We start from the raw sequence: 17491 nt of genomic DNA, 5'->3' as shown, positions 1-17491 counted from the left end.
TCTATCTATCTATCTATCTATCTATCTATCTATCTATCTATCTATCTCCTTCCTTCCTTCCTTCTTCCTTCCCTCCTTCCCTCTCTCTCGATCTATCATCTTAACTGTCAATCTGTCTATGTATTTATAATCTCTCTCTATATGGATAGATCTATTTATCTTTCTTCCTTTCTAGATCTATTTATCATTTGTCCATTATCTATCTATCTATCTATCTATCTATCTATCTATCTATCTATCTATCTATCATCTATTTGTTTATCACGTGTTTTCCCTTTCCCCTCCCTCTCCTCTCTCTTTCACCCTGCTTGATGAGCCAGGTACTGTTTTTGGCCCTGAGAATATAGCAGAGAACAAAACAGCCACAGCCCCTGCCTTCTTGTAGCTGACATTCCAGTTGGAGGAGTCAGGCAATAAATACACAAATACTATTATATAGGAAGAAGCCAGAACACCATTTTTTAGGGTAAATGCCACACCAAGTGTTTAAACAGGGGGATCTGAAGCAAAGGACTGAGGGCTGACTGAGACTGAGTGATAAGGGAAGGCCCTCTGGGGAGGGAACACTGAGTCCCATGAGGATGGCAGCACCTGGACAAAGGACACAGCAGGTATAAAGGCCCCAAGGCAGCAACAGGCTGGATGAGTTTGAGGAGCAGAAAGAAAATGCAATAAAAGGATGACACTTATTTGGTTTCAACTTCGACAAGGGTCAGTTTTTCCATTTCTTACTTGCTAGGGGCAGTGGCTCCTTTTCCATGGAAGAAAGTCTGACCCCTCATCTCTGAAAGCCCCTCCGCCACATCCCTTCTGCTGGGGTGCTTGGGATGCTCCGTGCTGTTCCCTTGCAGGGTTGGAGGGTGGGAGGGGAGCGCACCATGGTGAGGCCACCGCTGACATGCTAATATTTCATTTTAATCTTGAGTGCCAGGTTACTTCCTGAATGAAGTGTCTCAGACAAGGCTCTAACTTACATGAAATAAAAGAGTTTAATGCTAATTACACATCATCTGACTGCGGAAGCCATATTTATTGATGGTCTAAAAACACCATTGAGGTGGATGGACTGGGGATCTGTCTTGGCTAGAAATGCACCTGGAGTCCCTTTAGACTGCTTTGCAATTCACACCTACACGACCCACGCATGGCAAAGCCCAGGGCATGTGGACGTGGAGTGCGGGGAGCTGGAGTGATCCCTTTGGCTTTCTCTACCAGGTGAATAGATCAGAGCCTTCAATGCGCATTTCATTCAGGAGGTCTGGGGTGGAGCCTGAGCTGCTCACCTTTAACCAGCCCCCGGGAAGTGCTGGTGATGCTGGTCCCGTGGCAGCAACGCAATGAGACATGAGAGTCTGGAATAGCTGAGGGGCGAGCACGCTCTGATCTTGGCTCCTGGCCTCACAGATCACAGGGAATGACACCCACAAGCAGAGCCTTGCACTTCACTGTCTTGCCTACCACCTCAGTCTCTCCCTTCTCCTTTTCCTCCTTCCGGTGCCCCAGTCCTTCCTCCTGCACCTTGCCATGTTGGCTTTGCTGCGGTCTCTCCAAGGCTAAGCACAGCGTTTTCTCACGCTTGTTAAAGTATCCATTGCACAGCTGGACCACCATCTCCCACCCCTTGCCTTGGTTCTGGTTGTCTGAGCTTCATGCCTGGTCTCCCCACCTAGACTGAGCCACTCAAGGGCAGAGACTCTGCCCCTCCCTGCTAGTCCTGTCCCTCCTGGGTTCCCAGATTCTTCTTGTCATGACAAGGAGGAAGCCTATATTTCCCCACCCTCTGCAAGGAGAGACTCATAGAGGGCAGTGGTTGCTGCAGCAGCCACATGTTGATTGAATGTGGTGGGGTGGGGCCCGAAACACAAGTCATGTTCTTCCAGTCCATCCTCCAGCTTCTCCTTGGCGTATCTTCTTTTGACCATGTCTTTCCTTTCCTCTCATCAGCATTCTCTGAATGGTGCAGACTACGACTGCAAAACTCTTGTTACCAAATGTGAAGTGTTACCAAATCCTCTCCCTCCATCTGTCTACACAGAAACCTCACTACCTTGCTTGCCTTTCCCCTTTGCAACTGAAGCCACTTATGTGCTCTCTGGCAGCCACACGGACGTCCCACTGATGTGCCTGCAAGGGCAACAGCATTTCCATCAGTGGCTGAGGTTGTGACCACCTGGAGAAGGCACCCTGGTGGCTGTCCATGGGGAATGTAGGTTTAATGTTGCTAGAGCTTTGGATTTTTCAAGCAAAAGCAGGAATCTCTATTTTTACATGAAACTCAACAAGTCGATGACCCTTACATATCTTTTCTTAAATTGCCACGTGAGCCACACAAGTTATGAGTTGGTGGAATTCAGCAAGCAGACCTCAAGGTGTGGCCTCTGGTAGAAACCAACTGTAGGGAGGATTCCAAGGATTCGACAGGGGAGAAGCTCACCGGGTCCGAGGGATGGGACTGGCGGAGGCTGGGTCCTCAGCAGCTCCCCTTGCTTGGTGAAGGAGCATCACATGGAAAGGGCTTTGAGGACCCAGGAGCCATTTTACAAGTGTAGACCCTGATGTGGCTCTCAGGCCTCAGGAAAACTCATTCTTCATACCAGCTTGTCTGTAGCCCACCTATAATTAGCATCTGAAATGTCTAAATGAACTGCCTGATCCAGTAAATTTAGCAAACTTGTTGTGAAGTGTTACCAAATCGTCTCCCTCCAACTGTCCACGCAGACGCCGCACTACCTTGCTTGCCTTTGCTCTTTGGAACTGAGGCGCTTACGTGCGCTGTCTGGCAGCCATGCAGACATCCCATTTATGTGATCTATAATGAGTTTATTAGTGTTTCACTGCCTTGTTGCTATTAAGTTTTATCAGTTTCAGCTTCAAGAGCACAAGGTTAAATTTTCAATAGAGTTTTCGCAAAGTTTAAGTGGGATTAGTATTGTTAAAAATATGTCCAAATGGTGGAAACATGTATTTGATTTGATGATACTATTTCTGCCCACTCAAGGATTTTGATCTCTTATTTATAAATGTAACACTTTTCTGAAAACCAGAATGGTAGCACAGGGCTCGGATTTTCTTTTTGCAAATGAAACATGAATGCATTAAATGTGGAGGATCACACTGAAGCTGTGTCAATTGAGTCCGACCCGTCTGCGATTGTGCAGATGTTGCTGTCACTGTCCCGGGGTGTGGTTATGACTAGCTGTTGCTTTGACCTGGCAAATAAACATTGTAAAGGAAAAGACAAAATTCTTCCACAGATTGCAAAGGAATGAATTATGACATTATTTTCTCCCTGTACCATAAGATAAGCAGGTTCTCCTCTGAAAATACGTGTGTGCATAATTGAATATTATTAACCTGGGTCTGCTCTGTAATTCTTGAGCAATTTTTTTTTTTTTTTTTAGAAGGAAACCAACTCAGGAGTTTCTTCAGTGGCTGCAATCAGAATAAAGTGGTTCCACTTTTAGGTTAAGAGAAAAAAAAAACAGTAATAGGCTGAGCTGCTATTATGGAAACTTTATTATTATTGGTACATAAGCTAGCTGGGGGTTTAAGCACAGAGCAGTTGGATAACTTAGCTAGCTCCTGGATCCAATTAAAAAAAATCTATGTTGTGTCCACAGTGCGGGGATGGCCATCGCTGAGAAAGCACTCTAACGTGGATGGTGAGACACCTGTGGCATTCTCTTGGTTATACGCAGTTTGGGACGCAGAATGCTCTAAATCCTCTCATTACTGCCTTAGAGAAGGCAGACACTTCAAGCAGTTCTCCATTTATCTGAGATTACCAGTTAAACTCGTTAAAAAGCAACTATGGCTCATTCACTCAATTGGCTGTTGGGAAGATTTCCGTGTTCTTTAGCAATGGCGACAGCGTGGCTTTGATTAGTGGAGTGCTATACTTTTTAGGGGAGACCTTTTCTAACTTAATTTATGACTCTGGTTGAATGGCGTCTGTGCTGGGGTATTACGTATTTCCCCAACTATTGTACCTGATGTCAATAAAGGTGCATTTAGGGAAATTTGAACTAAAACCCCAGGGTGTTTTTGTTCTTTGGGGAAGCAATGCACCATAAACATTTTGAGCTTGAGCCAGCAACCTCCCCTGACCATGACTGCAAATTACTATAGAATGTATGGATTGCTGGTGGAACGCTATTTGAGGAAACCTGTATTTTATAGAATGTCACTTTTACGCACAATCCAGGCAAACCAGAAGGAAAAAAAAACTAATTTAAACAGTGGACAGTATTCTCTTGCATGAAGATTATGACAAAAAATGTGATAAAAATCAAGCTCTAAATATGGCTTTTTATTTAATCATTATTACATCAATCACCAATATCAATACTTAACAGCAAGCTGATAATGTAGCCAGTAGGTGAAACAGCTATTAAAAAGTGTAAAAAAATGATTAATCAGGTACGGGGGGTATTAATGCCCTCCAATTATTAAATGATAAGTATGTATTTTTGAAAGTGTTTGTTTTTAATAATCGACTGTAATATTAGTTTGCAAAAACGTAATTGCTTCTTAATTTTGCATTTTAGCTTCTTTGTGCCGGGTACAAAGGTAGTATATTTCTGTAGTTATTGTTTGCAGCACTCCGTGTAAAAAATCACGTTCATTTCAAGAAGCTGTTATGGTATTGATTGTGGTAAAGACTTCCATTAACTGACCAATCTAAATCTCATAAGTGATGTCAGGATAGTTATGCATTTGCTTGGTTCAAGTATTCAGCCATTATGTTAGAATGCAGGCAGTGTCTGAATATGGCTGTTAAATTATTTCTAAATACCGAACCAGAACAGCTTAACAGTTCTGCAGTTTGAGACTGACACAAAAATGACAATCTGCCACCTCTTTGTTTTTTAAATATTAACGCTGTATTGGGATAGTATTTTTGGAGTAAAAACCTGTGGCACGAGAGGATAAGTGACATAAACAAAGGCAGCTGGGCTTCATGAAATAATGGAACAATAAGGCCCTTGCAGCCGCTCTCATCACTCCAGTATGTTAATTAGCATTCTGTTGTGGCCGCAACACTGAAAACATGTAATCTGTATTGGTGTACAGTACAGCTGTGAACACACATTCTTTTTTGTGAGTCCCTGGAGTTAGCCTTGCCATTGGCATATGCGTTTGGGCCAAAAGTCAAGCCATCACCACTAAAATAGCACACCATAGCAGCAAAATGTCATTTGTCTTTTCTTGTTTTTTTTTTTTTTTTTCTCCCTTCAATGCCACATGCTATCCAGTGATGTAATCTAGTATCACTGCATCTGCCTCCCTGCTCTATTTTTGCAGGAGGGTATCTAGATATCTGTAGGGGAAAGGAGGGGGCATTGCCAGCCAGCAGGAGATGGAAAAGGCAGTGGCCCCAAAAGGGTCAAATTAGAAAATAAATTATTTCTCTTTGCATTATATGTTTAAATGCATATATAGAGAATATATATATATGTATATGCATATATGTGTGTGTATATATATATAGAGAGAATATATATACATTGAAGAATCTATGCATTTAATATCTGCCACCTTTTTGCATAGATTCTTCCTTATGTGTCATGAAACTAGAATCTACTTCTTGTTTTCGTAGGGTGAAAGAAGGGCAGTTAATTTCAACACCAAGGCTTGGAGGAAATGAGACCTAAGAGAAAAGAATCAGAGTAAACTTTACCCTGATTTATCATTTCTAGTTAGAACAGAGTTGACAGTGTTTCATGGATGTACTTAGGATGGGATTTGCTCTTCCCATTTCAGAGCTGACAAAACTGAGACTGAGGCATGGTCCAAAGATGGGCCCTAATTGCAGGGCGTTTCTGGCCTCTGTCTGCAGAGAGAGAGTGAAAACAATCGGTCATTTTGAGGGAAAGGGGTTAGCACCAGTGAGTAGAGGCAGTTAGTGGCTGGGAGCAGTGACTCCAGCCTTTAGAGGCAGGACTCAGAAAGGCCTCTCTTGTGTGATTTTGCTGCTCACGCGTGGCCTGCTGGGAGCCGCCCCTGGTACTGCCGGGGGACATAGCCCTGGGATCTTGCTGAGGCCACCTTTGGAACAGGGGAGGTGAGTCTGGAGAAGAGAGTTTCCACATTGTCGTCGTAGGATCTGGACTCAAGTGACCAAAACCTTACTTGGATTTTTACCTGATGAAGTTTGGCTTGAAAAGTGAAAATGGTTCCGTTTCCATTTTCCCTGTTCTCAAGGTAATTCAGCTTTCTTTGTGTGTGTGTGAGTGTGTGCGAGTGTGTGTGTGTGTGTGTGTGCAGTATCCCTAGCATAGAACACCCATACACGTACACATCCACACACAGACACGCACATACTCATGCATGTACTCTTGTTCACAAAGTACACACCCTTTTGCAAAATAATTTTTGAATAAAAAATTCTAGCCCTTTAAATTTATTATAATTTAGAAAGGGACCATCCGATGGTTTACAACTCTTCCTGTATTTCCTACATTAATTCTCTCCATTACCCACCCCCCCATCTAATCTGACTGTACCAAAAGATTTGAAAACAAAGCAAAAACACCAGCCAAACAAACAGAACAACCCACCTGCCTCTAAAGTAACTTTCAGACTCCCTGGGCAAAGCTTCTTCCTGTCTTTTTCTGAAAGATGAGCATGAATTCTGAGCTCCAGATTTTGCTTTTACTCTGTCTCCAACCTAATTGAAAAATTACCCCACCACACAAAGAAAACTCCGCATCGGGATCACCATGTTGATCCAATTGGGTACTGCTTTTTGACTTTAGAGAAATCAAATTGTCTGGCGATTTGGTGACATGCTTGAATGTCCACCTGGGAGCAGACTAGGTTAAAGGTTAATAGCACTTGTGCTTCCCCCCCCACCCTCCGCCCCCACCACCTTTTTTTTTAAACTCCAGTAGAACGGAACTCTTCCCCACTGGCCAGGCCCTCATCCTGAATCCCTTGCCTAGTCCCGAGGTCTTCTGAGAGATCTCTGTTGGTACCTTTCCCCTGACTTGTCCCTGTGAGATAAGGCAGGGCTGACACTGAGATTTTAGTTCTGTTGTTCTTTTTTTTTTTCCCCTGGAAATTCACACCCCCCACCCCTTGGTTAATGGCTCTTTAAATATTGAAATGCCTGGAAAAACAAAACAAAATAAAATAAAACGCAGCCTGTCAAAGAAATAAGAACAACAACAACAAAAATGTTGGTGTATCTTTTAGAATCTGTCTTCCTAGTGGTAAAAGTATATAATTAATAGGAGAATTTTCCTCCAGATGTGGCTATACTATAATAGAGCCTTATAAATGCTACAGAAAGAAAAATTGCTTGGAACGAAGGCGTCCTCAATGAGAGCACACCTGGGTCTGACAAAGATTGCATTTAGGGACTGCTGTGCTATCACAACGCAGAGAAAGACCAAGTCTCTGGGAGCAGCTGGAGAGAAAGCCCCGGCAAATCTGCATGCAAATAGCAGCACATTGTTAACTTAATCAGATGCCGAGGAAAGATGTGCCAGAATTCCAGGATGATCTACACACACTGAGGAGGAACGGCCTGAGCTGCAGTGGGCGCGGAGGCCAGGGTGGGCCTCTGCAAGGTGCACGCGGCCCAGCCCCAGTCCTAGGGCCCCAGCCCACCTGCCGCCCGCCTGTTTTCCGGGCCTGCAGTCGATTCACCACATAATGCCTGATTCGCTCTTTGCAAAGATAGAAACGATAGAGCGTATTTCAATGGGATGGAAGCTTTATTATTATTATTTTTTAATGGTGATATAGGTATGGGCATTATTTCGCCTGACTCCGTAACTCCAATTAAATAATATTTCTGCTTAAATATCTGGGTGCATGAAGATAAGAAATATTGCCCTGGAGTGTATAAAGAAAGATATTTTTTTTAATAAGGAAAGTAGCTCTCTATAGATCGAAGTGCTAAGTATAAATTGCACCTTAAGAAGAAGTGGAAGACACCTGTTATTTATATTTTATATTAATATTAATGGAAATATATATATCTTAAATCTCCATCTTTTAGTCTAGCACCATAAAAAATATAAAGTAATACTATTTAATCACCCACAGCTTAATAGTGCCTTAGTTGTTTACTGCCGTTGCACTAATTGCTCTGTACTAATGTGTTTTTCTGTGATTTCCAGTAGTGCTAAGAGAACAGAGATCCATAACCAATTAAATATAGTGTTTTTTATGTTAAAAATATATCTGGTGAGCCTAGAAAAGGAATAGAAACCGCCCTGAAGAAAGGCGCCTTGGCACCGCCTCGGTGCCCACCAGAAGGTGCCCGGATTGCCTCTTTTGCGCAAAGACAAAGGGGGTAATTTTTTTGGCAAGAAAACAAATCCAAGGAAAACACAACAAACTGAATGTGTGTTTTTTTTTTCTTTCCCTCCTGCAACTTCTCGGACCGTCTCTGCCCTCTCTCCTCCAGAGAGGGCGAGTTTCATCCTGGAGGGAGGCCGGGAAGGCTGCGAGGCCACCCCCAGCCGGCGCCCGGGCGGATTGCGAGTCCCCGCGGGTCGGGCCGGGGGAGCCGAGGCTGGCCCCCCGCCCGGGCTGGGGCGCCTGCCGCCCTCGAGTCGGAAGAGCGCCCCATTCACGAGCAGGCAGCCCTGGCAGAGGGTTAATTGAGGATCATTGTTGTTGGTTCCAGGAGGAGCGAAGCGCCTAGAGATCGGGCGCGCGGGCGCGGCTCTGGGAGCGGGGGAAGGTGAGGGGAAATGGGACATAATGGCATTAATAATCATTACCAAAGACTGTGGGAGTAACAAAGGAATGCGTCTCCCAGACGCCGCCCAGCCCCGGGGTGTTTTCCGGCGCGGTCGCGGTGCAGGAACGCGAGCCCCGCAGCCTAGCCGCCCGCCGCCTGCGTTCGTTGGCGCGGCGCCCGGCGGTAGTGCCACCCCGAGGCCGAGCGCTGCCCGCGCCGGCCCGCGGCTGCCAGCCGGCCCTGCCCGCGCCCGGGCCCCGCGAGCGGCCGCACTTCACCTTACGGAGGGGAGATAATGAGATCAATTAGAGGCGCCGTCACCGCGCCGGAGACAGCTGCCGCCGCATAGTAATCGCCGGCGGGCTGGGTGCGCGGGGGCTCCCTGCTACCTGCGCGCCGGCGGCTCCCACCAAGCGGCACCGACCCGGGCGCATCCCCGGCCCCCAGCCCACTGCCCACAGCCACACCACGCACCCTGCACCCTCCTTGCGCCTCTGCCGGGGAGCTCACCCCTTCCACTCGCACAGTGCACTGCGGCCTGGGGAGTGGGAGGTCCCGGGACTTGGGTGTGTGTGTCTGTGTGGGGGTGGGGGTGGGTGTCCGCGTGTGCGCGTATGGGCAAGAGTGTACATGACGTGTGCCTGGAGATGGGCGAGTGCAGGCTGGAATGTGCCGGTGGCACGTGTGTGGGCCCGAATAGATGTATGTGTGACCACACGTATGTGTTTGTGTTTGCACCTCGTGTGCCTGTGTGTTTGTATTTGAGTGCTTACAGGAATGTGGGTGGTGAGTACCTGTATGTGGGTGCTATCTGCGCTTGTATGCGCATGTGTGTGTAGGCGCGAGTGTGTGCGTGCGTGTGTGTGTGTGTTAGGGATATGTGTAGATGTGCTTTACTGTGGCTGTGTGTGCTCATGTGCCTGTGCATGTGTGTTTGAGGCTTGTGTGCCTGGGTAGCATCTGTGAGAGCCGTGTGTATATCTGCATGGGTGATGAGTGTGTGTAATGAGTGTGCGTGGGTGCCCACTCCATGTGAGTGTATGCCAATGTGTGTGCTTGATTGTCTTGAGGGTGGGGACGGCTGCTGTAGCCCCTTCTCCCTCAGCCCCTCGTCCTCTAGTGGCTCCATGGGTACCAAGGTTTCTTTGCCAGGCAGTTGTCCCTGAGGAAATTTCCAGTGCCCGGTCTCCCTGGTCCTTGCCTTGGCATCCCCTCTCCCCCAATCCCCATACATGCCTTTGTTGAGGGTGATGGTGGTGGTGGCTCTTGACCTCCATCTGTGTCTTTGCCCTGGTGTATTTGCCTTTGTTGGCTGGCCCTGTTTCACCCCTCAGAGGGCCATGATGTCTCTGACCTGAGCACGGAGGTGCCTTGCCATTTGCTCTACCCCAGTCCCCTGCCTCCCACTACTTATACCAGATGATGAGGCTGGGAACAGCCACCAGGGCCCTCGCAGACCCAGGGTGGTGCAGCACTTGTCAATTTCACACATATAGTCACCACCCACTGGATACTCCATGGGGCTGGGCAGGGCTTCTGCTCCCTTTCAGAAACAGAATAGGCCAGGGTCTGGAGAAGAGTGGGAAGCAGTTGTGGTGGGAGGGAGCTGCGGTGGGAGTGTCAGTGAGCTCAGGGTCTTTGCATGGGTTGTTTCCTGCCTGGAGGCACTTTTTTCCTGTGACTCTTGGCTCCACCCTGGGTTCTCTCTTCAGCACATCCTCCCTGACACTCTACACATCTGGTGTTCCCATTCAGTCACTCATGTTGTCCAATTGACTCCCTTGACTGCCGCCTGGCTCCCCCATTAAAGCACATGCGTCCCACCCCAAGGCCAGGACCTTACCTTCGGGTTCATTGCTGTGCCCAGCATCTGCCTGGTTCTGAGTACACAGTAGATACAGGGGTGGATGGCCAACAGGTGTTTGCAGGCCTCTGCTACCTGGCTGCCCTGTGGGCTCACAGTCCATCAGGGGAGGCCAGCAGGCACGCTGGGCTAGGGACAGGGCCATCCTGACATGGGGACCCTGGCAGGGAATGGAGCTTCTTTGTCTTTGAGACAGCTGATGTGGCCTGACACTGGGGCAAAGATGTGAAGGAGAAGGGACAGGGACAACTGACTCCAGACTTGCCCACTGTCTAGGCCCCATGAGGGCAGGAGCCTGGCTCAGGTTCTCGGGAAAGCTGGCAGCCCCTCTGGTCTCAGAGTCTTGGGATGTGGTGGGAGTCCTGGATGTTTCCTGTGTGAGCGCAGCCCCCACAACTCATTGTGTTACAGGACCCCACCACTTACCCAATGTTAGCCTTTGGGCCGGGGTTTCCACACTACAGTCGCTTCTGTGGTCACCAGAAAGGTGTTACAGGAAAGAGGTCCCGATCCAGACCCCAGGAGAGGGTTCCTGGTTCTCGCGCCAAGAAAAAATTCAGGGCGAGTCCACAGTTGGAAGCAAAAGCAAGTTTATTAAGAAAGTAAAGTGGCAAAAGTACGGCTACTCATAGAGTGGGGTGTTCCAGAAAGTAAGAAAAGCAATGTGTCCACCCTAGGTCCAATGCTTGTATATATAGGATATAAAAGATCATGTAGAGATATGCTCTGCTAAAAGGGTTTGTGATACGGGAGTAATTTTCTTAATTACTATATTTTGCAAGAATCGATTTTATTATCTTTAAAGCAAAATTAGGAATGTCTTTGTTCTCAAGATATTGGGATATTAGGATACTCCCAAATCTGGGTCTGTTGAGTAACCATTATCAACCTGTTCCCTTAACCATAAACATCTAACATCTAGGAATACCTCACTTTTTGGGAATGCAGTCCAGCAGGTCTCACCCTCATTTTACCCAGCTCCTATTCAAGATGGAGTTGCTCTGGTTCACATGCCTCTGACAGTTGGGCAGATTCTTTGTTGCCCAACAGGCTCCCAAGGCCACCCTCTCCAGCGGCTAGGAGTCTAATTTCAGCCCTGTCTCCTCCTCAAATCTTATGCCCTGAACAAGTGATTTGGTCTTGCTGATGGTCTCAACATGGTCTGAGAGTCCATGTGCTGTCTTCCCTAATGCCAAAATGGACTTGGCAATGAGTGGAGGCTTCTTAGTTGCCCCAGCCTGGATGCCCTAACCAAGTTTGAGTCTTCGTTTTATGTTTTTTTAAAGACAGATTTTCACTCAGTCACCCAGGCTGGAGCGAAGTGGCGTGATCTTGGCTCACTGCAACCTCTGCCTCCCTGGTTCAAGCCATTCTCGTGCCTCAGCCTACCAAGTAGCTGGGACTACAGGCATGAGCCACCACGCCTGGCTAGTTTTTGTATTTTTAGTAGAGATAGGGTTTCCCCATGTTGGCTAGGCTGGTCTTGAACTCCTGACCTCAAGTGATCTGCCTGCCTTGACCTCCCAAAGTGGTGGGATTACGGGTGTGAGCCACCATGCCTGGCTAATTTTTATATTTTTAGTAGAGATGGGGTTTTGCCAGGGTGGCCAGGTAGGTCTCGAACTCCTGCCACATTTCGGTCTTCTGACACATTCTAGTGGTGCTGAATTGGGGTGTTTTGGCTCCATCTGAGATGATGGGAACATCCCGGCTGCTCTTGGAAGTTCTGCCTTCGACCCAACTGCATCTCCCTTGAGGTCTCTGCCCTGCATTGTCTTCTTTCCATCTGCATTGCTCCAGTGTAGGTCCTTTTTGCTCTAAAGGAGTGGGACAGGAACAAAAACTGGTGAACTTTCTTACGAGAAAGAAAAGCATGAAACCTGAGTGCCCATTAACAAGGTGGGAGATGGCTTGTCTCTGTTCTCGACCTCCCAAAGTTGTTCACTTCAAGTTTTGACCCCCTGAGGGCCTCCTGTGTGTGAAACACTGTGCCAGTGCTGGAGGGACAAAGGCGTGGGCCCCTGTCTCATCTCTCCCAAGGGACATTGGCAGGGATCTGGATTTCCCAGATTCCCGGGCATGAGGAGTGTGGGGGGAGGGTAACAGCTCCAGCTCTGTCCAATGCTTTGGTCCTGAAGATGGGCAGCTGGAAATAATGCATGTGCCGTCACCTTGAAAACCTTGGTCAAATATGGTTTGAGATATAAGGTGATTGTTATTATTTTTATGTCCCAAATGTGATTGGTTTTGAAGTTTCTATATTCTCCTGACTAGAGCTTTCCTGAAAATACCGTGGGAAGGTTTGAGTAAGGCATCCCTCTCCCGCCTTTGTTTGTGAGGGTCCTAGCCACTTCCTGAATGGCTTCTGTGTTGGGAGCTCCAGGCAAGGATGAGAAGGAGAGGCCAGCCTGAGTTCTGTGTTGCCCGGCATGATGACAGTGATGTGGTCTTGATTCTTTGCACATCAGTCATGGCTCCCAAGTCTGGCAAAATGGACTCCTGGCTGATGTCTTCTCCACTGAGCCTCTGCAACCCCAGTGCATCATGGGGGTGTGTTGAATGCTTTCTGTGGGGTTGATTCCTGTTGCCATAAGGAGAATGGGGTGGGGCAGGGCTGTACCATCGTTGCCAGGAGATCTGACCAGTGGAAGGGGTGAAGGGTGGAGAGCATCATGGGTGAGGACCAGAAAAGGAGGAGTGGGGCTTGAGGGTAGACAAGCGGAAGGGCTGGGGAGCATGGTAGGCATGCAGGTGGGAGGTGGGAGGACGCCCAAGTGGGCTGCCCAGGGGTGGTGCAGGGTGGATGAAGGGAAGAGATGCCCTAGGTGGGAGTGCTCATTCCACTGGCTGCAGGGGATGCTCTAAGGGGTGCTGATGCAGCTTCACAAAGCCACCGAGGCATGCCTGGGACCTATTGTGACTGCCCATCACTCAGGAGCTTTCTCCGTGCCAGACACACACTGTGCTAAGCACTCTGCTTACCTTGCCTAATTTCATCTTCACTGGGGAAGTCGTGGGGACAGAGCTGAGGCTTTTGATCTGTGAATGAGAGAGCTCAGATCCAGAGGGGTAAAAATTTGCCAGATGTCACAGAGCTGGCCAGTGATGGAGCAGGGACTTCTGAGCCCAGGCCACCACCACTGAGGACACGACCACTCTTTGTGTCTCCTGCACAGAGCAGCTCCAGCAGGGGGCTGAGCTGAAGACCCCAACAGAAGAAGTCAAGATAAAATGTAGCCCAAGTCCTAGTGCATTCTTCAGGGAGGGCCTTTTTGTGAAAACAGATTTTTTTTTTTTTTTTTTTTTTTTGCCAGCAGTCAGCCTTTTGTACCATTTTCACATGGCCCAATTAGACAATTGCACCCCCTAATTAGCCAGCCTTACACACTACTTGTTGCCTGCATAGAAATTCGCACATGGGGTTAAACGTTGGCAGGAAACTTCGTCCTTGCAAATGGGAGCCGTGGTGTCAGTGTTGGAGACGGGCCACCCTGCAGTGCATGGCCCGGACCATGCTAAACCCAGCCAGGCCCATGAGCACCCCCAGAGAACCCACGGCTCAGCCCCGGGACACTGTGAGACCACGTGAATCTGTTATCAGTGGCCAAAAAAGAGGGAAGACACAGAAGAGTCATAAATGTTAACTTTTTTAGCACTCTGTAATTCTGAAGTGATTCAACTGATTTGTTTCAAACTCTGCAGGAAAACCCAGCTGTGGCATCAGACATGAGCCCTCTCAGACCAGAAGGAATCTTTTGCCCTTTGATGCTTAGCCTTAAGGCAGTGAGAGGGAGGATGCCGTGTTCTGATTTCCCTCGGAAGTGCAGCTTCCTGAGGGAGGGGTGTGTGGCATTTTCCAGAAGACTCAGGTCTGGCTGCTTCTCAGCAGGGAATGGTCCTGAGTCCACCCAGGTGCCCGATGCATGTTTCTTATTTATTTTAAAATAAATTTATCTAAATTTATATATTGTTTACATATTTTTGAATATTAATTTTAGAGATAGGGGCTCACTCTGTCACCCAGGCTGGAGTGCGGCCATGCAATCTCTGCTCACTGCAGCCTCCAACTCCTGAACTCAGGTGATCCTCTGGCCTCAGCCTCCTAAGCAGCTGGGACTACAGGCGTGCACCAACACACTCAGCAAATTTTTAAATTTTTTTGTAGAGACATGGTCTTGCTATGTTGCCCAAGCTGGTCTTGAACTCCTGGCCTCAAGCCATCCTCATACTTCAGCCTTCCAAAGCACTGGGATTACAGGTGTGAGCCACCACCATGCTTGGTCCACATGTATCTAATAATCAGCACAAATCATGCCCCCAGAGGGAGCTAGTATCTCCTGATTAGATCAATGCTCCTTTGTATCTCCTATGTGCCAGACATTGTGCTGGGAACTGGGTGACAGGCAAGGTCCTTGTTTAAGTTATGGGGAGGGAGAAGGCAGGGGTGGATAGAGGCTACACAGTCACACCATACATGAACAGGATTATTCCCACTGGGAAAAAATGGAACGTGGTAGGGACAGGGTGCCTCATTCAGATGGGGTGGTCTTGGGAGGCCTCTCTAAGGAAGTGACGCTCAATCTGAGACTGACATGGGAAGATGGAACCAGGCTTCCAGACAGTGGGATCTTGCAGGGCACAGGTCCCGAGGAGGTAACAGGCCTGGCACACTGGAGGATTTGGGGCTGGAGCATGAGGGACCAGGGAGGAGAGATGGGAAATTATGCCATAATGGCCCCAGGTCCCAGAGCCTTTGCACCATTGCAGGCTGGGCCAAGGGGATAACTCCAAGGGCCATGAGAAGCCTCGAAGGGTATGGATGCAGGGCCCTTGGTGGGGAACGTTGTAAACAGGCTTTCTTTCCGTGGTAGGGGACGGTGTGAAGGACAGAAGCATTCAGATTCTGCAGGGAGGTGGAGCTGACCTAAGCGATATATGCGGTCCTGTTTATTTCATCTCTTGGCCTGCATGTCCCCATCCCAATATCCTTAAAGTATCAAATCATTGCTAAATAAATTCCCATGAATTTTCCTTACAGGGGAAGCCAGCAAATAGTTCTTAATTTAAATTGTTGTTTTGGAAGAGAACAAGCTGGGAGAAGAGAATGCTTTCCATTCCCTGGTTTAAATCTCAATAAAAATGGCCATGTGAGACGTTTTGGGTAAAAAGGACCTTCTTTGGCTCCCATTTTGGCTGATGTGTTCAGTTCCTTTCCACGGATTGCTACCTCCCCTCCCTGCTGCCCCCGCCTGCAAAGAGACAGCTCTGCATCCATGTCCCATTTCCGTGTTATGGCTAGTGACAGACATAGTTATTAGAAGAAAGTTGTCTGATTTGAATTAAGCATAAACATTTCAGCTTAGTGGTCTGGACACCTTGTAATTCCTTGTGCATCATCTGTGCAAAGCTCTTCTTTGATGGTTTGGTGAAGTTTCCGCGACTGCATGGTCTACCCAGTGCCCACCGTGCTTTTCCTCCAAGACATTTGGGTGGAAAATCCACAAAACAATAATAGATCAATACATTTAAATTAGAACTTTCAAAAATTCAATAATGGTATTTACAAATTAATAAAGCACTGTAAAGAAAATATCTGCACTTCTTTATTTAGGGATACAGTTAATTTTTTCATTGATTAAGCATTCTTTTAGACGGGATGTGGGCAGGGAATTTTTTTTTTTTCTAAGAAGGAAGTTCTGTGTGAAAACTAGAAGTATTTGTGTGTTTTTGGTCTCACTTGTAAGTTACTAATGCATCACCCGGATGAAGGCTGATAGTGAAGGAAGGAAGTATGGCTTGGCTTGGCTTGGCAGAGGCTGCCGCAGCGGCGGAATCTACTGGATCCCATGTGATCTACATGGTTGTGATGAGGATGGAGGGAAGGGCAGGTGTACAAGTTCCTGAGGTGGGCGGCTCTGACTTCTGAAGCACACAGGTGTTAACTGTGTGAAGGAAATTTGGTATAGGAAATCATCATTTAGCAAACATAAACTAAGGAGCTACCCTTCTTTGTGCAAAAGAATTTCCCATAGAAATCCTTAAAATTAGCCTGATGGTCTTGCACAATTAAAATCAAATATATTTCTTTTTCTCCTCCTAAAAACAACAAATGTGGCCAGGTGCGGTGGCCCACGCCTGCAAGCCCAGCACTTTGGAAGGCCAAGGTGAGCGGATCACCTGAGGTCGAGAGCTCGAAACCAGTCTAGTCAACATGGTGAAACCCAGTCTCTACTAAAAGTACAAAACTTAGCTGGGCATGGTGCTGGGCACCTGTAATCCCAGCTACTTGGGAGGCTGAAGCAGGATAATTACTTGAACCTGGGAGGCGGAGGTTGCAGTGAGCTGAGACCATGCCACTGCACTCCAACCTGGGTGGCAGAATGAGACTCTGTCTCAAAAACAAAGAAACAAAAAACAAAAAAACAAATGCAACTCAGGTTTTCAGGACTATGCCTCCTGTATTCAGGAAGGTAGATCTGTACCTTGCTAAGGTCTGGGGTCTGCCCAGTTTGGGTGGTGAACACACTGAGTTGCTGACAAGTACCAGGAGGCCCTGTGGAGGCAGCTGCACTCCACCAACCACTCTTCCAGCTGGATGTGGACACAGCCTGAAGCACATACACACCTGCACACCTGTGGCCCCAGGGCCTGCTACTCACTTACTCCTCCCCTTTATCCTCTCTTCTGCCCGCCTCCCTCTCTTTCTTTCTTTCTTTCTTTCTTTCTTTCTTTCTTTCTTTCTTTCTTTCTTTCTTTCTTTCTTTCTTTCTTTCTCTTTCTTTCTTTTCTTTCTTTCTTTCCTTCCTTCCTTTCTCTGTTTCTCTCTTTCTTTCCTTTCTTTCTTTTCCTTCCTTTCCTTCCCTTCTTTTCCTTTTCCCCCTTCCCTTCCCTCCCCTCCCCTCCCTTCCCTTTCCCTCCCCTCCCCTCCC

The 17491-nt window shown here is 47.6% G+C and overlaps 1 protein-coding gene across 4 annotated transcripts in view; it reads left to right on the top strand.

Moving 5' to 3' along the window:
• The window catches only part of ZNF536 (zinc finger protein 536), a 488284-nt gene that overhangs the window by 143646 nt on the left and 327147 nt on the right, over nt 1-17491 (top strand). For 2 of the 4 annotated variants that reach the window (XM_023229080.2, XM_023229081.2), the window contains exon 1: nt 6032-6204. The exons of the other annotated variants lie outside the window; for them this stretch is intronic. The gene's annotated coding sequence lies outside the window, so the exon portion shown is untranslated. Of the gene's footprint in view, nt 1-6031; nt 6205-17491 lie in introns of those variants that run through there. 4 annotated transcript variants of the gene reach the window in all.

This window comes from Piliocolobus tephrosceles, chromosome 21 (genome assembly GCF_002776525.5).
Source record: "Piliocolobus tephrosceles isolate RC106 chromosome 21, ASM277652v3, whole genome shotgun sequence".
NCBI lineage: Eukaryota > Metazoa > Chordata > Mammalia > Primates > Cercopithecidae > Piliocolobus > Piliocolobus tephrosceles.
The sequence above is the reverse complement of the archived record's forward strand: the minus strand, read 5'-3'. Positions and strand labels throughout refer to the sequence as shown.